The 23,966-nt window shown below is 36.7% G+C and overlaps 1 long non-coding RNA gene across 1 annotated transcript; it reads right to left on the bottom strand.

The window, feature by feature from the left end:
* Nucleotides 1–413: 413 nt before the first annotated feature.
* On the bottom strand, nt 414–14,303 carry LOC136334044 (uncharacterized). Its single transcript, XR_010731119.1, has 3 exons — nt 14,243–14,303; nt 894–1,047; nt 414–579 (listed from the first exon to the last, which is right to left on the bottom strand). It is a non-coding gene; the product is annotated as an uncharacterized lncRNA (long non-coding RNA).
* Nucleotides 14,304–23,966: the final 9,663 nt, after the last annotated feature.

The raw sequence follows: 23,966 nt of genomic DNA, 5'->3' as shown, positions 1-23,966 counted from the left end.
TTCTTTGTGACTTAATCAATAGCCTAATCAAGTTTAATAACAATGATGACAGGATACAAGCTTTCATTTACTGAGGGGTTTTTAAAAATGTGCCTGGCAATGTGCTAAACCTTTTATAGGCATCATCACTGTTAATCATGCCTATACACCCATGAATAGTGATTATAATTTCCATTTCACAGAGGAAGAAACGAGAGGTTAGTGAAGCTAAGTAGCTTGAGTTCAAACTATTAAAAAAGTGAACTTGTGTTTCAAACTGAAATTTGTGTAACTTTGTAAGTGCCAAGGTCAGTATGGATAATCTAACAATAATGAATGAGAATCAGGCACAATTTTTTTTTATTTTTTATTTTTATTTTATTTTATTTTATTTGGTATTTTTCCAAAGTTAGAAGCGGGGAAGCAGACAAACTCCCACATGCGCCCTACTGGGATCCACTTGGCATGCCCACCAGGGGGCGGTTCTCGGCCCACCTGGGGCATTGCTCCATTGCTGCCAGAGCCATTCTAGTGCCTAAGGTGGAAGCCATGGAGTCATCCTCAGCGCCTGGGCCAACTTTTGCTCCAATGGAGCCTTAGCTGCGGGAGCAGAAGAGAAAGAGAGAGAGGAAGGAGAGAGGGAAGGGTGGAGAAGCAGATGGGCACTTCTCCTGTGTGCCCTGACCGGGAATCAAACCCGGGACTTCCACACGCCAGGCTGACGCTCTACTGCTGAGCCAATCAGCCAGGGCCAATTTTTAAAACATGAAATGATGTATATACATAGTTGAATTTTAAAATTTTCTAAATGAGAATAATTTAACATCTGTTTTTTAAAGGCCAGGACATAAATATAGCTCTGGTCATGAATAGTTCAAGTATATTCGATTCCATTTCTGGTCTACTCTATTCACTTTGCTTTGCTGGGCTTTCACCATCTCACATTTTCATGTTTCCTTAATTTTGTTTGTTTGGTAGAGTTTCCCTCTTTTAAAATAAATTGGGTAGTCATGCTTCTCTGTAACCTTTGTGAGTCAGTTCAACCTCTAATTACTTCAGTCTCCTTCTCTGCAAGAAAAGCGAGAACCAGTCTGTTTTGCATCACACACATACACAGAGAGAGAGAGAGAGAGACAGAGAGAGAGAGAGAGAGAGAGAGAGAGATAAGGACATAATTCTCCCAAAGCAGCAGAACAATGGGCAGCAGCTGGCAGAACAATTTATAAAAGACTCAATCTGACGCTGTCTTGGAAATCAGCTTTAAATTGCCTACATAGGCCCTGGCTGGTTGGCTCAGTGGTAGAGCATCGGCCTGGCGTGCAGAAGTCCTGGTTCGATTCCCGGCCAGGGCACACAGGAGAGGCACCCATCTGCTTCTCTACCCCTCCCCCTCTCCTTCCTCTCTGTCTCTCTCCATTGGAGGCTCCATTGAAGCAAAGATGGCCCGGGCGCTGGGGATGGCTCCGGGGCCTCTGCCTCAGGCGCTAGAGTGGCTCTGGTCGCGACAGAGCGATGCCCCGGATGGGCAGAGCATCGCCCCCTGTTGGGCGTGCGGGTGGATCCCGGTCGGCGCATGCGGGAGTCTGTCTGTCTCCCCATTTCCAACTTCAGAAAAGTACAAAAAAAAAAAAAAAAATTGCCTACATAATAATGACTGAAACTGTACCAGAAGTATTTCACTGACTAGCTACCCTTAATGCCATAATACCTGCTACCTTTCAGCATAGATGTAATTATTGCCGTTACATTTTGTAAGACCAACAAAGTATCATTTGTACCTCAGGACAACGAATATTAATTAAGGTACAGGGCACACAAAGACATGGCTCCCCTGTTCTCTGGTAACCCCACACATCAAATTATCAAATATCTCTCCAGTCTTTAGACCACTTTAGTTATTAGAAGAGGAGATTAGACAAAATATTAAAGTTTTTTTGTTTGTTTTACTAAAGACAAGTCAAAACAGTTCAGTCTTTTCCCCCAGTTACTCAACATTCTAAGTCTTAACTTTGGCCACATTATAATTTTAGACCCCAAAGCAATGTGATGATTTGATGCATAATTTTCAACACATGTTTTATAAATCCATTCTTCTTGTGCTTCATTTAAAATATTGGAAACTATAAAAAGTTCAACGTGTTACTCCTCTGCCAGGAAAAAGGAAAAAAATATGTAAAAGCTAACAAATGAAAAAAGCCAGAACAACTGGAAACTCAGTTTTGAGGAAACATATGGGATTGAAGCATCCGCCTAAACTCTGTAACCAACTGTCACATGTGACTCCCCCTGCGTGCTGAACCTTGAACGTCACTAGACTGGGGCAGAGGGTTGTGCGTGCAGACTAGTGAGTGACTGCAGAGGCCCTGCCGGGACGTGGAGGGGATGCTGCTCTCCCTGCACCGCACCGGGGAGGGTCTTCCAGGAAGGCCGGAGCTCCGCTGATTTCGCTGCCGCCGCCTTGGCTTGCACGTAGCACGCAGCGTGACTCAGCGCTGACTCACCGCGGGCTGCTGGTTGATTTCCAGAGTCAGCCATTCGGTTGCCTGTCCTCGCTGACTGCCTGCTCCGAGTCCCTGCCCGCTAGACCAGTTCTGCAGCTTTAAACAGAGCACGGCAGATTTTACAGTTTTGGAATCCCGACCAAGCAGGGAACTGACTTTCTTTGTTTTCTTGGACTTCAAGAGCTTAATAGCCCCCTAATCAAATTCTTTCATTAAATGCTTGTTGGAACAAATCCCCAATGTCTCCTTCCACAATGACTTAGAGATGACCTACACGCAGATTTTGCTTCTGTCATGCCAAGCTCATGTCTTAACTTTGTCTCACATTCTGTAAGGTTATCTTTGCAATATGTCTGATACCTATACTTGGCACAAACCTACTATTGTGGTGATGCAGATCGGGTTGGAACTTGGCATCATGGTGGGCCTGGAGTGACTTACTATAAAAAACAAACAAACAGGGAACACTTTATAAAATGTTTTTATCTGCCATATCAGTTGCGAATAGATGCCATGCTCATTTTCAGTCAGTCACTACTCTTTGAAAGGCCTTGTAATCTATTTAGAATGTTAAAATCCTCATTCTTGAGTTGTCATCCATTTCTTTCTCTCCAGGTTCAACACGGAGAGTAACAGTAATGCAGTATTTCTGCAATAGTAGCCATAGGCCACCTGCAAGGAGAGTGCTGGGGATATTTGGCAAACATACACTCAGAACTACAGACTCAGAATGTCCTGAGATGGGTCCTGGAAACAGATAAGCCCATCGGGGATTCCTGTGTACACGTAGGTTTGAAAACTACTAGCCAGAGAATGAGAGTGTGAGACATTAGTCTGTAAAGACTCTAGGAGAAATCCTTACAATTGAGAACATTTTCTTCTAAAATTGATTTTGAAGTTCTGGTTTCAAGCAATTATATTTCTAAAACTGGTTTATATATAATATTGTGTTTGCTTATCTGTATATTAATACAAGATTTTTTTTTTTAAGTAGAAATTTGGGTATAAAATAAAATGAAGTATCTGTAAACTTTTAAAATTTCAGACTAGTATTTCCTAAACCTGACATGATACTGGAATTACCCACAGAGTCTTTAAATACTCCTGGTCAGATCCAGACTTAAAGAAACATACCTCTGAAGGTGAAGCCCCCCAGCAGGCAGTGATTAGCTCTGCATGTTAGTATCTGGACTTTGCAAATTGACACTACCGGGAGTCCCCAGGTTACCAATGAGATAGGTTCTGTAGGTTTGTTCTTAAGTTGAATTTGTATATCAGTTGGAACAGATACATTTGCCTATAAAATACAACTTAGACAAATGTTTGTCTTAACATAGTATTTATTTTTGTCTTTCTATAACAATAAATACTGAAACATTTTCAAACTTACAGCACCTATCTCGTTCATAACCCATGGACTACCTATATACCCAAGTACAATAGACCAACTAATCCCAGGGTAGTAGGTCTGTATTGTTCTGTTATAGTGCTTACTCATCTATTACTCAACACTGTTTCTTTTGAAATTATCATTGAAAAAATAAAATTAAAAGTAACTATATGAGTCCTGGCCAGGTAGCTCAGTTGGTTAGAGTGTCAACCCGATATACCAAGGTTGGGAGTTTGATAACCTGTAAGGGCACAGATAAGAATCAACCAATGAATGCATAAATGAGTTGAAGAACAAATTGATGTTTCTTTTTCTTTTCTTTTCTTTTCTTTTTTTTTTTTTTTGTGTGTGTGTGACAGAGACAGAGAGACAGAGAGAGGGATAGTTAGGAATAGACAGAGAGGAAGGGAGAGAGATGAGAAGCATCAATTCTTTGTGCAGCTTCTTAGTTGTTCATTGATTGCTTTCTCGTAAGTGCCTTGACTGGGAGGCTACAGTAGAGCAAGTGACCTCTTGTTCAAACCAGCAAGCTTTGGGCTCAAGCCAGCAACCATGGGGTCATGTCTATGATCCCACACTCAAGCCAGCGACACACACATCATGCAAAAGCCAGTGACCTCGAGGTTTTGAACCTGGGTCCTCTGAGTCCCAGTCTGATGCTCTATCCACTGCACCACTGCCTGGTCAGGCAAACTGCTGTTTCCCTCTCTCTCTTTTTTCTTCCTCTCTCTCTAAAGTCAATTTTAAAAGAGACCACATGAAATAGCAACTTACTATTATATTGGTATACATATTCACCTCTTTAGAAAGCAAGTTTAAAATCATTGTATTCTAAATCATTTTGGGGAAAGGAAGAGTGGGAATGATTGGAGAGTAATATGGAAGTCTATTTTGATATTTTCCTTATTTGTTTTCCCTTGGATATTGTATTTGTTTATTCATTTTCTTTCCATGTCACTGAATAAGTTTTTCTGTATCATCTTTGCTGACATTGTGGCAAAAGCCCAGATCTGAAACACAACTGACAGTGACATCTCTTTGCTGATTCTCTTATTTACTGTATAGCTTTGCTTCTCCAAGTGTGATCTTTAGGAACAATAGCAGGGACAACACCTGGGAACTTCTAAGAAATGCAGACTCTCAGGCCCCATGCAGGACTACTAAATCAGAATCAACACTATAACAAGATCCTCAAGTGATTTATGTGTATATTGAAACTTGGGAAGTACTGTTATACAGTTATGATAAGAGTTACAATCTGGGGCTGGTGGAAGGAAAAAGAAGAAATAGGTGGACGAGTACTAGTTTCCTGTGACTGCCATAACAAACTGCACAGTGCTTGGCTTAAAACAATAAAAACGTATTCCTCCTCATTTCTGGAGGCTAGAAATCCAAAATCAAGTCAATAGCAGGGCCACCTTCCCCAGAGACTTTGGCAAATCCTTCCTTGCCTCTTCCTAGCTTCTAGTAGTGGCTGTGGGTCCTCGGCCTTCCTTGACTTATAGGTACATCATTTGAATCTTTGCCTGTGTTATCACATAGCATTCTCCCTATGTGTTCTGTCCTTAATCTCTTCTTATCAGGGGACCACTTATATTGGAAAATGAACCCATGCTAAATTGATTACATTTCCAAAGACTTTATTTCCAAATGAGGTCAGACTCATAGGGGTTAGGCCTTCAATGTAGTTCTTTAGGGGACACAATTTAATTCATAACAAGGAGATTTGAAGATTGTATTTTTAATAAGTGGACATATATTATGTGAAAAAGAACATTATAAATAAGCATTATTTTAAAATAACCTGATCACATTTTATAAAATAATTGCTTATTCTCTCTTATTAGTTGTTATTTCATATTTTTATCTTGAATTATTTCAACTAGATAATGAACTCTTTCAGGGAAACTTTATCTGGAACCCTTATAACATGATGCTGAATTCACAGTGAAAACTCAGTAGTTATTAATTATGATAACTACTAATAATTATGATAATTATGATAATGAAATACTATGGACAAATAAACAATATCTTACAAGTTTTAATCTCTCTATGGTACATGCTACAACAAAATTCTACCACAAAGATTAGTTTGACAACAAAAACTAAGCCCTAAAATAAAAGGAAAAATAATTATAGCTAAAACTATAAACACATTGACAGAAAAACTAAAAATATCTTAGGATCAGGGCAAGAAAGTAAAAGGAATCTTTATAACCACAAGAAAGGATAAGAAAGAATAGGACCGGAGAGGTGGCTCTAAGAGAACAGCGTTGTTTTAAAGCTCTTCGACAGTGCATAGTGGGGATCTGTTTCCGTTTGCCAGCCTTTGTTCTCCCTCTTTCTTTTGAGAAAACTCTTGTCATATTTGCAACATTTCTGTGTAGGATGTCAACCATAGTGTTTCCTCCCCCACCTTACTCCCAACGGTGAAAAAAACGTGACTTTCTACTTTCTGCCCTGTATGTCTAAATTTGGGTGAGTTTCAAAATTGAAGAAAGTGGTTGAAGCTGAGTCATTTCAGTGGTAGCGCTCAAAGATAACAACCAGGTGTTTTTGTTGTTTGTTTGTTTGTTTGTTTTACCACGGACAGTACCAGAGTAAACTTGGTTGCTGCTCGCCTCCTGTTCTAGTTGTTTAGCTCTTCCTTTTGTGCTGAGAGCTATCCGGTATCTTTCACAATATAATTAATTGATTGTTTTATTTAAAAATTTTTTAATTTCAATATTTGTGTTTAACTTATTGTTTTCAGATCCTTATTTTTTATTTTTCTATAATTTATTGTTAATTTTTTTAAATGGGGCCAAGAATCAGCCTTAGTTAGTCTCTATAGCTTACAACCAAAGGACTGCAACTGTTACGTAACTATTGATGGGACAACACACATTGCCTGCAGCCAGCTCACTAAGAAGACTAGAAACAGTGGTATGCATTCATGATACATAAAATATGTATTCTTGAAATATAACAAAGGTCCTTTCAGTTTGTTTCAATTGATTTTCACCAGCTATCATTACTGCCCTGTATTTTGAACTGAGTCATCTTCCCTCTGAACCACCCAGATTGCCGGGGGTACACAAGAGAGAATCACTCTCGTTATGCTGCTGGTAGGCACCAATAATCTTCTTTATGTTGCTTCCAATTCTTCATTTTGGTTCTCATGATATTTGAAATATTAGGGAGATTAAAGAAAAGTACTCTAAAGTTTCTAACTAGAGCTATTTTACCAGGGGGCTAATTGAAACAGAGTACCTGTTATGCCAGGCTAAATGTGATCTTTTCTCTGATAGCAAAGAATAACCTAAGCTGTCATATTTGCCAACACTAAACGTGTTTTTTGTGTGTGTGTTCTACTGATGAAATTTAATTTGATAAAGGTATACCAGCTTCCCAGCTTCTCTCAAAATCCTTACTCTTTCCTCTCACCAGTCTCCTTCCGTTCATGTTTGTGGCAGCGGTTCATGGTGGATATGGTTTTGTTTGACTGGAGTAAGGACCATATAGGTAGAGTAAATCCCCCTACCGCCTAGCTGTTTTGAAAGTATAGTGAATCTTGAATATCATGGTGAACAACTTGTACTTAAATATAATTCTCTAATGGTGTTTTTATCAAGATTAAGAAGTGGCCTTTATAAACTACATATTATGTTCCTGGAACTGTATTACCCCTTTTCCATGCTTATGATAGATAAGGATTCAGCTCACTGACCCCACCAACGATGTTAAGTAAAATATTTAAGCCTCAAACGATTTTTTAAATCAATAGCAGAGAGTATGAATACAGGAGTCCCCCCATATCTGCTTTTTCTTCCTGCAGTTTCAGTCCACCATCGTCAACTATGGTCCAAAAATAGTAAATGGACTATTCCACAAATACACACTTTATAGGTTTTGAATGGAACACTTCTGAGTAGCATGATGAAGTCCTGGCTGAAACACAACTCCTACCTTTGTCTGACATATCCGTACTGTACATGCTACCCATCCCTTAGTCACTTGGTAGCCATCTCAGTTACCAGATGGACTGTTGCTGTCTCACTGTGTGTGTGTGTGTGTTCAAATAATCCTTATACTAGCCTAATGCTATGTCACAAGGCTTGCGTTATTCACCCCCTTCATCTCATTGCACAGGCATTGTAGCATCTCACATCAACACAAGAAGAAAGTGAATTCCTCATAATAAGGTATTTTGAGAGAGACTACACTCAAATAACTATTATTACAGTATACTATTATAACTATTCTATTTTATTATAGATTTTACAGAGAGAGGAGAGAGAGAGGTGGAGAAGCGAGAAGTATCAACTCATAGCTGCTTCACTTTAGTTGTTCATTGGTTGCTTGTTGCATGTGTCTTAACCAAGCAAGCCCAGGGCTTTGGAACCGGCAACTTCAGTATTCCAGGTCAGTGTTCTATCCACTGCACCACCATAGGTCAGGCTGGAAACTTTGTTTTCTAGACCTCTAGCTGCTTGTACCACTTCTACCCCTGAAATGATTGTTCTCTAGACCGGTTGCACAGCTATCACTCTGAGACTCCTGTGCATTATAATACAGGAATTAGGTTAGAGCCACTGTTTTTAGATCCTATATCTTTGTTTCTTAATATACTGCTCACAAAAATTAGGGAATATTTCAAAATGAATCTGAAACTATAAAATATCTCCTAATTTTTATGAGCAGTATACATTTCCTCCACTCTTAAGTATCTTTTGTGTGTGTGTGTGTGTGTGTGTGTGTGTGTGTGTGTGGCAGAGAGAGGGACAAATAGGGACAGACAGGCAGGAAGGGAGAGAGATGAGAAGCATCAATTCACAAGGGAGCCATAGTCCTCATATTGAAATTTTTTGCTAAGTTATACATAGAATAAAAAATTTTAAATGCCTACAACTAGAAACAATATCATATAGTTACAGAAAGCTGAGAACAAGAAGAGATTCAAAGGTTGAAGAGGAGAAAATAAAGCATTTAAAATCACAATTGATTGCTTTCTCATATATGCCTTGACCGACGGGCTACAGTAGATCTAGTGACCCCTTACTCAAGCCAGCGACCTTGGACTCAAGCCAGCAACCTTGGGCTTCAAGCCAGCGACCATGGGATCATGTCTATGATCCCACACTCAAGCCAGAGACCCCATGCTCAAGCTGGTGAGCCTATGCTCATGCCAGATGAGCCTGTGCTCAAACCTGGGTCCTCAGCATCCTAGTCTGAAGCTCTATCTGCTGCACCACTGACTGGTCAGGTTTAAGTATCTTTTAAAGTGAAAATTCCTGGAAAATAAACATAATAATTTCTGCATACCTGAAAATGTTTTTATTCTACCTTTAAATTTAATTAATATTCAAACTGGGTATAGAATTCTTGATTGAAAATAATTTTTTTCTTTAAACGCTTTGACAACACTGTTCCATTGTCTTTTAACACTATTGCAGATAAGAAAACAGATGAAAGCCTGAATTTGAATTCTTTATTTTCCTCTCTTCAACCTTTGAATCTCTTCTCCTTGTTCTCAGCTTTCTGTAACTATATGATATTGTTTCTAGTTGTAGGCATTTAAAATTTTTTATTCTATGTATAACTTAGCAGAAACTTTCAATATGAGGACTATGGCTCCCTTCAATTCTTTTCTTTTTCTTCATTTTCTCTGAGATCTCTCTAACTGCTATTAATTAGAGCTTAACTATCTAGGCCAAGTCTGCTTCTTTTTTTAATATTTCTTAATTACAGTTGATGTACAATATTATATTAGTTTCAGGTGTACAACCCAGTGAATAGACATTTATATAATTTATGAAGTGATCACCCTGATAAATCTATTATAGTATCCACCTGACACCATACATAGTTATTAGATTATTATTGAATGTATTTCCTACACTGTATTTTACATCTCCATGACTATTCTGTGACTACCAATTTGTACTTCTTAATTCTTTCACCTTTTTCACTTATTCCTCCAACTTCCATCCCCGCTGGCAACCAGGAAAATGTTCTCTGTGTCTGTGAACCTGTTACTGGTCTGCTTGCTCATTTATTTTGCTTTTTGGATTACACATATAAGTGAAATCACATGGCATTTGTCTTGCTTATGTTACTCAGCACAATACCCTCTAGGTCCATCCACATTTTGGCAGATGTCAAGATTGTATTTTATTTCTTTTATGGCTGAGTCATATATCATTGTATATATGCACCACTTCTTACTTATTTATTCACCTATTGATGGACAATATTCTTGCTTTCATTTCTTGGCTATTGTAAATAATGCTGCAATAAATATATGAATGAATATGTTCTTTTTGATTTAGTGTTTTGGGATTCTTTGAATAAATACCCAGAAGTGGAACTGCTGGGGCCTTCATTGCCTTTTGTTATAGACTTTGTTTTAAAGTCTATTTTGTCTGGTGAAAGTATTGTTACCCAAGCTTTTTTTTTTTTTGCTTCCATTTTTATTAGGTATATTTTTTCATTCCTTTACTTTCAGTCTGTGTGCCTCCCAATCTAAAGTGAGCTTCTTGTAAACAGCATATGTAAGAGTTTTATTTTGTTATCCATCCAACCAGCATGTCTTTTAATTAGAACATTAATCTATTTGCATTTAAAGTAGTTGTTGATAAATATGTATTTATTGCCATTTTATTATTCATATTTTAATTGTGGTTTTTTTTCTTCTTAAAGAGGACCTTTTAACATTTCTTGTAATACTGGTGTGGTGATGAAAAACTCCTTTAGTTTTTCCTTGTCTAAAAAGATCTTTATCTGTCCTTTGATTCTAAAAGGTACTTTGCTGGGTATAATAATCTTTGTTATAGGTCCTTGCTTTTTATCACTTTGCTTATTTTGTGCCAATCCCTCTGCCTTGCAAAGTTTCAGTTGAGAAATCAACTGACAGTCTTAGGGTAGCTTTCTTGTAGATAACTAACTGCTTTTCTCTTGCTTTTAAGAATCTTTGTGCTTAATCTTTGGCATTTTAATTATGATGTGTCTTGATGTGGGCCTCTTTGGGTTCATCATATTTGGGACTCTCTGTGTTTCCTGAACTTGTATGTCTATTTCCTTCACCAGGTTAGGATTCAAATAGATTTTCAATTCCTCGTTCTTTCTCTTCTTCTGGTACCTCCATGATGCAAATGTTGATATGCTTGAAGTTGTCCCAGAGGCTTCATAAACTATCATTATTTTCTGGATTATTTTTTCTTTTTGCCATTCTGATTGTGTGTTTTCTGCTTCCTTATCTTCCAAACCACTGGTTTAATCCTGTGCTTTATCTACTCTACTGTTGATTTCTTGTAATGTATTTTTCATTTCAGTAATTGTATTTTTTATTTCTCACTGATTCTTTTTTATGTTCTCTACCATCATTTTTATGTTTCCTTTCTCTTTTGAAGTTCTCCCTAAATTCATCTATTCTCCCTCTAAATTCGTTGAGCATTCTTATAACCAATATTTTAAACTCTGCATCTGGTAGGTTGCTGGTCTCTATTTTATTTAGTTCTTTTTATGGAGTTTATGTCTTTGGTCTTGGTAGAGTGTCTTTAAGTACTACATGTCCTGAGGGCCCAGTGGAACAGCCTCCTCAGTCACCTAAGATGGGTGTTTCAGGTGTATCCTGATGTGGGCTGTGTGCTCCCTCCTATTGTAGTTGAAGCTTAATTGCTATTGGCACATCAATGGGAGTGATTTCCCCCCAGAACAATTGACTGTGAGCACTGGTCACAACCACTATGGATAATCTGCTGTGCAGAGGTTGACCACATGGAGCAGTACTCACTTCAGCAGGACTCTGGTGCCTGCTGAATTCACCCCTTGAGTGTGTCAGTTGTAGATGTAGTTGATGTTCTGAAGATATCCACTAGGCTCTGAGGCCTCCCGAGAGGTACAGGCCAAGATCAGCTGCTGATGCCTCTATCCTGTCTGGGACTATTCAACATGTTTAATCTGCAGATGGCTTCTACGTGTGCTGGGTTTGGAGATGCCCGGGAGAGGCCAAGCTGCAAACCAAGGCCTAACACTAGGCCTGGAGCCAGTTAGCAAGAGGTACGTAGCATGGCAAGACTGAATGCTGTTTGGGGTTTGTGAATCTTTGAGATATTTTTGGAAAGTCCAAAGCATGAGCTGAAATAGGTAATTTATAAGGAAAGGCCACTAGAAATGGCTTGGGTATGTTTGCATGTTGTGTGTGGTGGGTTTTCAGGGAATCACCAGGGCAAGGCAAACAGTGTTAACCAGGTTGATGGAGACTCAGATATGGCACTCACCTGCTGGCTTTGTATGTGGAGGGCTCAGCAAAGGAACAGTTGTCTCTACCAGCACTTCTATCTGAAAGAAAGCTGCTCTTCCAGCCTTTGTCTTAAAGCCAGACAATTCAGCTTTTCCCTGCAAGTATCTGGCACCGTTCAAGCTGTTGTCCCAGTGCTGGAACTCAAAGTGAGTGAGTCTGTCAGTGAATGAGTCCATGTATGAGCCCTTTAAGAGGAATGCTTGGGACTCCAGCAGCCCTTTGGGACTCAGCCACAATATCCACTGTTTTTCACAACTAGAAGTCAAAAGAACTTCTCATCTTGATACTGGAACCCTGGATGGTACTCCTCACTCCTCAGGGGGACCTCCACAACCACCATACTCACCCTGTAACCACAAAGCCTGTTTCAATCTTCCTACCTGTCTTCATGTGACTTCCTTATATTTTTAGTTAGAGGATGTTTTTTCAGCTAGATTTCAGGAGGTTCTGAATAATGGTCGTTCTGTGAATTCGTTGTAATTTTGATGTGGTTGTAGGATTATGTGAGTAACACATTTACCTACAATGCCTTCTTGACTAGAAGCCCCAACTCTAAGTTTCTTATAGCTTTTCTTTCATCTTATGTTTTCTTGATTCTTTGCTGTGTATTTTGAGAAATTTCCTTAATTTTACCTTTTAATCTTTCTATTAATATTTTAATTTTGGCAATTATATTTTTAGTGCCTCAGATTTTTACTTAATGTCTGATTATTCTTTTATTATAACATCCTCTCTGCTTGACTATATCTGATAACTTATTGGAGTTTGTTTTTAGGAAAAAAATAGTTCTTTAATGTTTCTTTATACAAGGTTTTTTTAATGATGTGTTTTTTTCATTTTGCAGGTTGTCTTCAAATATCTAGGTATCCTTGGTCATGTTTTTCTATTTAAAAAGAGGCTCCAGAAAGACATTTATTTAGGACACATAAGCTCTTTGGTCCTCAAATTCCAGAATGACTTTATTCCAGTGTGCTACTAGCTGTCATAGTGTCCCCACACAGTATTTTTAATGACTATTATGAGAATCTTCAGCATTGATTTGTTTGTTTGCTTTAATTGGGGCAAATGCCTGACTGTCAGATATTTTGAGGCAGGCAATTGAAAGTAGGGAAAGAGGAAACATCATTCTCTATGGTTCACTATTCTCTGTAGGACTCTCCCACTTTTCACTGTTACCCTTTCTGACATGTCTCAGTTTCTGAGAAGGGAGACTCTGAGTGCTGCAAATAGACAGCCTTCTACATTTTCCTAAGAAGCTCTTAAAGATTTCTGAGTGTTACCTACATCCTGATTCAGGACCTCTGGGTTAGGGATAGATATCTATTTTTTTTTTAATGTTTATTTCATTGATTTCAGAGAGAGGAAGGGAGAGAGAGAGAGAGAGAGAGAGAGAGAGAGAGAGAGAGGAACATCAATCTGTTCCTGTAGGTTCCCTGATAGGGAATCAAACCAGCAACCTCTGTGCTTTGGGATGATGCTCTAACCATCCAAGCTATCTCGCTGGGGCATATCTATCTCTGTATTTTTAATACTTTCCCTGGCTCATACATATATCCAGTTTTGGTCATCGCCAAATAGTTGCTAGTGTCTTGGAGAAGAGGTAATTATACAAGACAAAGCAGGGTAGGTGCCTCCTAACTTGGCAAAAGACTAGGAATGAGGAAAAAAGAAGGAAGAATCAAAAACTTCTACCAGGTTTCAAGCCCTAGTAACTCCAAGAGTGATAATGCAATTAGCATACATAGGAAAGTGATCAGAGGAGGTTTCACTTCCTTCTTGATTTTTTCTTCCAGGTACTGTTACAGTAAATGTCACCCTTACAAAGTAATACTAAAATGCTCCTTTTGTAGAAATATTACTAATAAGAATTACATTGATTATAATGATGAATAAATAGATATGTTAATACATTCTTAGGCTGGATAACTAGTATCATATGCACAAACTAAATGATCTATACACTTTTAACAATTTATGAAGGTAATTTAAAAACATTCATAGGACATTTGGTTTCCTTTCAGTCAAATGTCTTAATTTCTCAAAAGTAAAATAGCAAAATAAATATACAAAACCTCCTATACTTACTTGTTACATCTGAACACAAATGCAATGAACACCCGCAGTAGTCTCCACAACTCTTCATAAGGTTTATATCCTTACTAAAATATTGCTGTTTACACAATTCAATTTCTATTAATAGAACAGTCTGATGACTCATTAGGTACATTTAGAATCTGATGAGGAATTTTAGATCTGCATTATCTGCGAGAACCATTAATAGCTCTTTCACATTAAAATATGTTTTATTTCTTTTTTGGAACGGTTGCATGAAAATATTGATTAAAAAATTAAGGTATAATTCATATACAGTAATTTTGAACTTTCTTGGTACACACTTATGTGAGTTTTGACAAATTCATACAGTTATATAACCACCACCACAATCAAAATACAGAATAAGTTCATCACTCTTCAAAGTCCCTACATACTCATTTAAAGTCAAATCCTACCCTATCTCCAGACCCTGTCAACAACTGATCTGTTTTTCCTCTGTTTTGACTCTTCTTTAATGCCATATAAATGCTACCAGGCAGTATGTAGCCTTTTGAATTTGGCTTCTATCATCTAGCATAATACCTTTAAGATTAATTCATTTTCTTGCATGTATCACTAGTTTGCTCCTTTTCTTTGCTGATAATGTTCCATTGTATAGAGCTATCACAGTTTAGTTATCCAAATATTAATATTTAACCATTTATCAATAACTTTATCTTATAGAAGAGATAGTTTCATGACTATAAATTATGTATTTATCAAGAAAGGAATAAATAAGGTAAATTCCTTTTATGCTTTGAATTTTTTAGTTACTTTAGATTTATTTGACTATATATTAGTTATAATTATTTCAAATAATATGTTTTTCATGAAACTGAGAAAAATATAGCTCTTTAATTGTGGGTGTGCATTTGAAGTGTATGTTGTGATTAGGAAGGTTTTCTCTACCTGAAATGAAAATATAATACATGATTGTTTTTGCTGATAACACAAGATAATATTTTGCTAATTTCTAAAGGTAAGTGCTCTATGAAGACCCTATTCAACCCAGACCTCTGAAATGGCTCACTTCCCATGGAAATCCTGTTAATCTTTTACCCCAACAGGTGGGTTAGAAAGTAGCCAATAGAAAGACAATTCTTGTCCTTCAGGATCAGTGCCAGTGGAAAAAAGTGACCTGAAATACAGATCTCAGAACTGACATGATGAAAATCTAATGCCACAGCTGTTGTCTCTCACAACCGTCACTCATCATGTTTTAATTTCACAGTTTTGATTTAATCTTTTCTAAATACAGCCCTGGATAAATGCAGAACAAGATAACAACAGTCCCAGCAAAGAAGCCAGGTTGGTATTAGCACCACCCCCCTTTCATTACCTCCCCAGCCTTTTGGGTTTTATTTTTGTGATGACTGAATCTCCAGAACACTACTTTTTATGTTCACAAAGGCTAGAGCTTCTATACTAGCTCATAAGCTTAACAGGAATCATTGTTTTAATTTCATGGTGACTTCTTTACCTTTCTTATCATGCCAACCAGGATCATTTACCAGCCATTTTAAATTGTAACACACAATGGAGTTGGAGTTGGGGTTGAAAAAAAATCAGACTTTTCAATATTGTACCCTAAGATCTCCCACTTTTTAAGCTCTATAATTAAAGATACTGTTTTCAGCCATGAATTACATCTTTTTTCTCATAAAGCCGCCTTTTAAAAAATAAACTCTATATCGAGTTATAGTTTACATGCAATAAAATGAATCCATTCTACATGTACAATCTTCACAAATGTATATGTTCGAGTAAACCACCCCTGCAAAATACAAAGAAGAGGATCTTCTTGCCCTCCTGCAAAATTCTCTGTAATACCCTTTTCAGTCAATCCTCCCTCCTTCTCTAACCTCAGTGAACAGATCTACTTTCTATTATGATAAATTAGTTTTGTTTCTTTCAAGAATTTCCTGTAAACAGTATGCAGTCTTTTGGGTTTGTTTTTTAAAAATTTTTAAAATTTAGCATAAATCTTTTGAGATTTGTCAATGTAGTTGCATGCTTCTGTAACTCATTCTCCCTCCCTACTGCCCCACCCAGTAGTCATCCATTTTATGGATATGCCATAATTTGTTTATCCATTTGCCTGTTGATAGACATTTGGATTGTATACATTTGGGGACTATTATGAGTAAAGCTGCCATGGACATTTATGTATAAGTCCTTGTACAATATTCACTTCTCTTGGCAAATATCAAAGAGCAAATAGATGGGTTGTATGATTAAATATATGTTTAAGTTTTCAGAAAACTATTTTTCAGAGTGACTGTATCATCTTAAATTCCTAGTAGTAATATATGAGAATGCTTAGCAATGTCAGCTTTTTAAAATAATTTTAGCCATTCTAGTGAGATTGTAGAGGTATATCATTGTAATTTTAATTTGCAGTTTTCTGAAGACATCAAACAATTTTTTATGGACATATTGGCCCTTTGGATAGTTTCTTTTGTAAAATGTCCAAATATTTTTCCAATATCATTTTGAATTGTTATCTTCTAACTAGGTTGTAAAAGTTCTTTATATATCTGGAATATTACTCTTTTATTAGATATATATGTCCCAAATATTTTCCTATACCTCTTGTATTGCCATTTCAATTTTTACTGGTATCTTTTGAAGAACACAAGTTTTTAACTTTAGGAAAGTCTAGTTTCTCAATTTTATTTTTTTATGACTTGTGTGTTTTATGCCCCAAGGAAATGTTACTTATCTGAAGGTTACAATGAATGTTTATTTTTTTCTAAAAGTTTTCTATAAGTTTCATGGTTTAACTCTTATATTTAGGTTTCTGATTAATACCCAATTAAATTTTTGTTTACAGTATAAGTCTTGGGTTTCATTTCCAGTATCATTTGAGTAGAAAACAAACTGTCAAATATCAATTGACAATATATGTTTGGATTCACTTTTTAAATTCATTACTAATTATGTTAAGTTATGTGTGCACACTGATTTCACTAACAAAATTATATACTCTCACTTTATAGGAAATCTGGAAATTAGTCAATAAAATTCTTTCAAATTTGTGTTTCTTTTACAAAAGTGTTTTTTATGTTGTTTGCAATATCACATAAATTTAAGAATTGATTTATCAATTTCTACCAAAAATCCTTCTGAGCTATTGACTGAGACCACATTGAATCAATTTAGGGAGAATTTCCATTTCAATGATCTTTGAATCCCATATATCTCTTCGTTTACGTAAGTCTTAAAACTTCTCTCATTAACATTTTGACATTTTTAATGTACACATATTACACATATTTTCTTAAATTTATCCCTAGATATTTTATGTTTCTCAGTGCTGTTGTGAATATAATTGTTCTTTTCATTTCCAGTGGATAATGGTTAGCATGTAGAAATACAATGGATTTTTTATATTGACCTTTTTTGCATAACTTTGCCCAAATCACTTATTTACCATAGTATTTGATTTGTGGATTCCTTGTAATTTCTTTTTTTGTTTTGTTTTTTGTTTTTTGTTTTTTTTTTCATTTTTCTGAAGCTAGAAACGGAGAGAGACAGTCAGACAGACTCCCCCCGCATGCGCCCGACCGGGATCCACCCGGCACGCTCTGCCCACCAGGGGGCGATGCTCTGCCCATCCTGGGCATCGCCATGTTGCGACCAGAGCCACTCTAGCGCCTGGGGCAGAGGCCACAGAGCCATCCCCAGCGCCCGGGCCATCATCTTTGCTCCAATGGAGCCTTGACTGCGGGAGGGGAAGAGAGAGACAGAGAGGAAAGCACAGCGGAGGGGTGGAGAAGCAAATGGGTGCTTCTCCTGTGTGCCCTGGCCAGGAATCGAACCCGGGTCCTCCGCACGCTAGGCCGACACTCTACCGCTGAGCCAACTGGCCAGGGCATAATTTTTTATAAACACAATCATGTTGTTTGGGAGGAAATACAGTTTTACCATTTTCTCCCCAATTGTTTTCTTTTATTTCTTTTTCTTTCCTTATTGCAATGGCTAGGACCCCTAATTCATTGTTGAACAGAAGGGGTGAAAGCAAATATTCTTGCATTTTTCTTGGTCTATGGGCAGAAATACTCAATATTTCAATGTTAAATATGAAGTTAACTGTAGGTATTTCATAGGTGCCCTTTATCAGGTTGAGGATATTCCTTTCTATTCTATTTTCTGAGAATTTTATTATAAATGGCTATTTAATTTTGTCAAAAGCCATTTCTGCATCTACCAAAATTATCAAATAGTCCTTGACCTTATGGAACTTACATTCTAAAGGGGAAAATCAGATGATAAACTAATAAAAATATATATTAATTGGAAATAAGTGCTAGAGAGAAAAGTAAAAGAAAGAGGAGGGGGAAAAGGTGCTATTTGTAGAAGATAGTCAGGAAAGAAAGGAGACATGTGAGGCAAGACCTGAAGGAAGTGAAGGAGAATGATATGAAAATATTGGGAGAAACAGCATTTAGAGATAAAGAGTAGAACATATACAAGAGTATTCCTTGTGTTTGAGGAATATCTAGAAGGCCAAGGGTCCTGCAATGGAGTGAGAGAGGGCATAATAAGACATGAGGTTAGAGAGATAGGGAGCCCAGTTCATACAGGTCTTTGTAGATCAATGAATTTAAGAATGAATGAAATGAGAAGTCATTGGAGGATTTTGAACATTAAAAAGATATAATGTGTCTTATATTTTAGAAGATTACTCACATGTGGGAAACAAACTATAGGAGGCAAGGGTGGAAGTAGGTAGATCAGTTAGGGAATTATTACAGTATCCCTGGTGGAAGATTGGACCAGTATGGTAGCAGTAAGCTAGAGAGAAATGGTGAGATTCTGGACATATTCTGAAGATAGAATATGACAATGTTGCCAATGGATTGGAAGTGTCCTATGAAGAAGAGTTCTAAAATCATTTTAGTTTTAAATCCATACTTCCTCTAAGTAAAATAAAAATTATTTAAAAAAGAAAAAGGTGAAACCTATATGACCCTATTGACCAGTGTCACCTCACCTCAATAAATTTAATAAAAAAGAAAGAAAGGGAGAATAATGCACAGTTTGTATTGTTAAAAACTTATAAGAAACTAAGTTGAAATTCAAGGTCACTGGCAAATCCAAAGAGTTGTAATCATTCAAAATATCTTTAGTGTAAATATGTGTTAGCTCAACATGTCTGCCTGACATAAACGCAACGTGATGAAAATAATACAGTGTGTGTGTGTGTGTGTATATATATATAATACCAATTTGTAAATACTTTAGAATTCAGCAATTAAAATACTTCAGTGCCGTAACCAGCATGGGGAAGTGAAGACCTGAGCGGGGGGATAGATGACTAAGGAAAACACAGAGACATAGATAAAGTTTGGGCCAGGTGGGACATTGTGCTCTGATGGAGACACAATGACCCCAAGTCTGTTTTCAGGCTGGTAATCTCTTGGGGCTTCAAAAGGACTGGGTCCTTTGTTATCCCAGTCTGACACTCTATGGTCCTGCTTTCGGTGTCAATGCCACAAACAGCCTTCAAGTTGTTTTACTGACCTTGCCTTGCCAGGTCCCTCAAGGCCGAGCAGGGCCCCTCCTCTGCTCTCAGCTGCATGTGGGCCGGACACATTCAGACGCAGTGGCTCTCTACACTTCAAAGTTTGAAAAACAACTAATCATAAAGTAAAGCAACTACCACAGCAATTCTATGAAATATGAGGTGAACAACTATTAGTCCTACTATTCCATAGGTTATAAATTTAAAATCCAGATAAATATATGGCCCCTTTGGATCAAATCTAATGAATCAAGGACTAAAATCATAGTCTACTGATTCTAATTATAACCCAGAAATAGTCTTTGTTCAATTGCTCATCCCTGCTCATGGATGCTTACCTTTTCCATTTATTTTAAACTAAAGATATCAAATATCAAGACCTTTAATGGCCATGAGATAGATCCTGAAACACCAATACATGACTTTAAGAATGTCCTACATAATATTAACAGATTTGTAGTGTCCACCTAATGATACCTTGATAAAGTACAATGAACATGAAAGAACAAATTTCTATAGAACTTTGTGACCTAGATAAGTTACTCTAAGTATTTTGAAACATCTAATATAATTGCATAGATTTTTTTTTTTACTTATTTTGCAATTGCAAAATCTGTTTAAATATATGTGTGTTTGTTGCAGGTAGGGGGTTGATGGGAATAGTTTAGATATTCTCACAGAAAACATTACAACACATTTAAACAAAGAAAGTTTGGGAACTATAATTTTTACCTTTTTTTTTTAAGTTCACATGTTAGAGAGAGACAGACAGGGAGAGAGAAATAAACATCAACATGTAGTCACATCACTTTAGCTGTTCATTGATTGCTTCTCATACATGCTTTGATGGGTCATGGGGGTGGCTGCAGCTAAGCCAGCGACCTTGGGCTCAAGCCAGTGACCTTGGGCTTCAAACCAGCTACCTTTGGGCTCAAGCCAGAGACCATGTAGATAATCCCATGCTCAAACTGGTGACCCTGTGCTCAAGTTGGTGAGCCTGTGCTTAAGCCAGTGACCTTGGGGTTTCAAATTTGGAACCTCAGCAACCCAGATCAACACTCTATCCATTGTGCCACCACCAGTCAGGCTATTGCAATGTTATTTTTATGCAATGGTAAGTGGGAATGTTTTCTTAGTTTCCCTTTCTAATAGTTCATTATTGGTGTATAAAAATACAACTGATTTTTGGATATTTATTTTGTATCTTGCCACTTTACTGAATTCATTTATCAACTCTAGTAGTTTTTGGTGGTATCTTTAGGGTTCTCTATATATAGTATCATGCCATCTACCAAAAAACAATTTTACTTTCCTTTTGAATTTGGATGACTTTTATTTCTATTTCTTCTTTTTGTCCGATTGTTAAAGCAATTTTAACCTTCTTTATAGTGCCTAATGTCACATGCCATTTGATGCTTTATTAAAAAATCCATTATGACTCATTACATAAGCATACACATTTTAGTATTAAAATAGATTTTATTCGTTATTACTTGAAAATATTCAGGAGGTAATGTTTCTACTTTATAGACAAAGGTATAAATATTTAAATGTGGTAAAACAGGCCAAAAATCATGAGTGATAAACTCATTACCAGAACATGATTCATTCTTTTGCATTTATAAGGCTACTCTTTTCTAAATATGTTTGTAGTATTTGTTGAGAGACTCTTGATGAACATTTTATACTAGTAGAAATTAAGATGAAATAAATGTCTTTTTTTAATTTTTATTAATTTTAATGGGGTGACATCAATAAATCATATGTTCAAAGAAAACATGTCCAGGTTATCTTCTCATTCAATTATGTTGCATACCCTTCATCCAAAGTCAGATTGTCCTCCGTCACCTTCTATCTAGTTTTCTTTGTGCCCCTTGCCTCCCCCATTCTCCTCTCCCTCCTTCCCTCCCCCTTCCCTCCCTCCCTCCCCCACGTAATCACCACACTCTTGTCCATGTCTCCTAGTCTTACTTTTATGCCCTGCCTATGTATGTACTCATGCAGTTCTTGGTTTTTCCTGATTTACTTATTTGACTCTGAATAATGTTATTAAGATCCAACCATTTTGTTGTAAATGATCCGATGTCATCATTTCTTATGGCTGAGTAGTATTCCATAGTGTATATGTACCACATCTTCTTTATCCAATCGCTATAGAAGGGCTTTTTGGTTGTTTCCATGTCTTGGCCACTGTGAATAACGCTGCAATGAACATGGGGCTACATGTGTCTTTATGAATCAATGTTTCTGAGTTTTTGGGGTATACACTCAGTAGAGGGATTGCTGGGTCATAAGGTAGTTCTATTTTCAGGTTTTTGAGGAACCACCATACTTTCTTCCATAATGGTTGTACTACTTTGTATTCCCACCAACAGTGGATGAGGGTTCCTTTTTCTCCACAGCCTCTCCAACATTTGCTATTACCTGTCTTGTTGATAATAGCTAATCTAACAGGTGTGAGGTGGTATCTCATTGTAGTTTTAATTTGCATTTCTCTCATAACTAAGGAAGATGAGCATCTTTTCATATATCTTTTGGCCATTTGTATTTCTTTCTGGGCGAAGTGTCTGTTCATGTCCTCTTCCCATTTCTTTATTGGATTGTTTGTTTTTGGGTTGTTGAGTTTTATGAGTTCTTTGTATATTTTGGATATTAGGCCCTTATCTGAGCTGTTGTTTGAAAATATCATTTCCCATTTAGTTGGCTGTCTGTTTATTTTGTTGTCAGTTTCTCTTGCTGAGCAAAAACTTCTTAGTCTGATGTAGTCCCATTCATTTATCTTTGCCTTCACTTCTCTTGCCTTTGGAGTCAAATTCATAAAATGCTTTTTAAAACCAAGGTCCATGAGTTTAGTACCTATGTCTTCTTCTATGAACTTTATTGTTTATGTCTTTGATCCATTTTGAATTAATTTTAGTACAAGGGGACAAACTGTATTTGAGTTTCATTCTTTTGCATGTGGCTTTCCAGTTTTCCCAGCACCATTTGTTGAAGAGACTTTCTTTTCACCATTGTGCATTGTTGGCCCCTTTATCAAAAATGATTTGACCATACATATGTGGTTTTATTTCTGGAATTTCTATTCTGTTTCATATGTCTGAGTGTCTATTTTTCTGCCAATAACATGCTGTTTTGATTGTTGTGGCTCTATAATACAGTTTGAAGTCAGGTATTGTAATGCCCCCAGCTTCATTCTTTTTCCTTAGGATTGCTTTGGCTGTTTGGGTTTTTTATAGTTCCATATAAAACTGATGAATTTTTGTTCCATTTCTTTTAAAAATGTCATTGGAATTTTGATGGGAATTGCATTAAATTTGTATATTGCTTTGGGTAATATGGCCATTTTGATTATATTTATTCTTCCTATCCAAGAACAAGGAATATTTTTCCATCTCATTGTATCTTTTTTGATTTCCCTTAACAATGCTTTGTAGTTTTCATTATATAGATCCTTTATGTTCTTTGTTATGTTTATTCCTAGGTATTTTTTTGTTGTTGCAATCCGTGAAGGCAATTATTTTTTTGAGTTTGTTTTCTAATGTTTCATTGTTGGCATATAGAAAGGCTATGGACTTTTGTACACTAATTTTGTATCCTGCAATCTTACTGTATTGCTTATTGTTTCTAGTAATCTTTTTGAGGAATCTTTGGGGTTTTCGATGTATAGGATCATATCATCTGCAAAAAGTGATACCTTTACTATTTCTTTTCCGATACAGATGCCTTTTATTTCTTTATCTTGTCTGATTGCTCTGGCTAGAACTTCTAGCACCACGTTAAATAAGAGTGGAAAGAGAGGACAACCTTATCTTGTTCCTGATTTAAGGGGGAAAGCCTTCAGTTTTATGCCATTTAATATGATGTTAGCTGATGGTTTATCATATATGGCTTTTATCATGTTGAGATATTTTCCTTCTATACCCATTTTGTTGAGTATCTTAAACATAAAGTTGTGTTGTATTTTATTGAATGTCTTTTCTGCATCTATTGATAAAATCATGTGGTTTCTGTTCTTTGTTTTGTTTGATATGGTGTATTATGTTAACCGTTTTATGTAAGTTGAACCATCCTTGAGATTCTGGGATGAATCCCACTTGATTATGATGTATTATTTAAATATATTGTTGTATTCGATTTGCTAGTATTTTGTTTATTATTTTAGCATCTGTATTCATTAGAGATATTGGT

The sequence above is a fragment of the Saccopteryx bilineata genome, chromosome 4 (assembly GCF_036850765.1).
Source record: "Saccopteryx bilineata isolate mSacBil1 chromosome 4, mSacBil1_pri_phased_curated, whole genome shotgun sequence".
Lineage (NCBI taxonomy): Eukaryota > Metazoa > Chordata > Mammalia > Chiroptera > Emballonuridae > Saccopteryx > Saccopteryx bilineata.
This window is presented reverse-complemented; position numbering and strand designations above follow the sequence as displayed.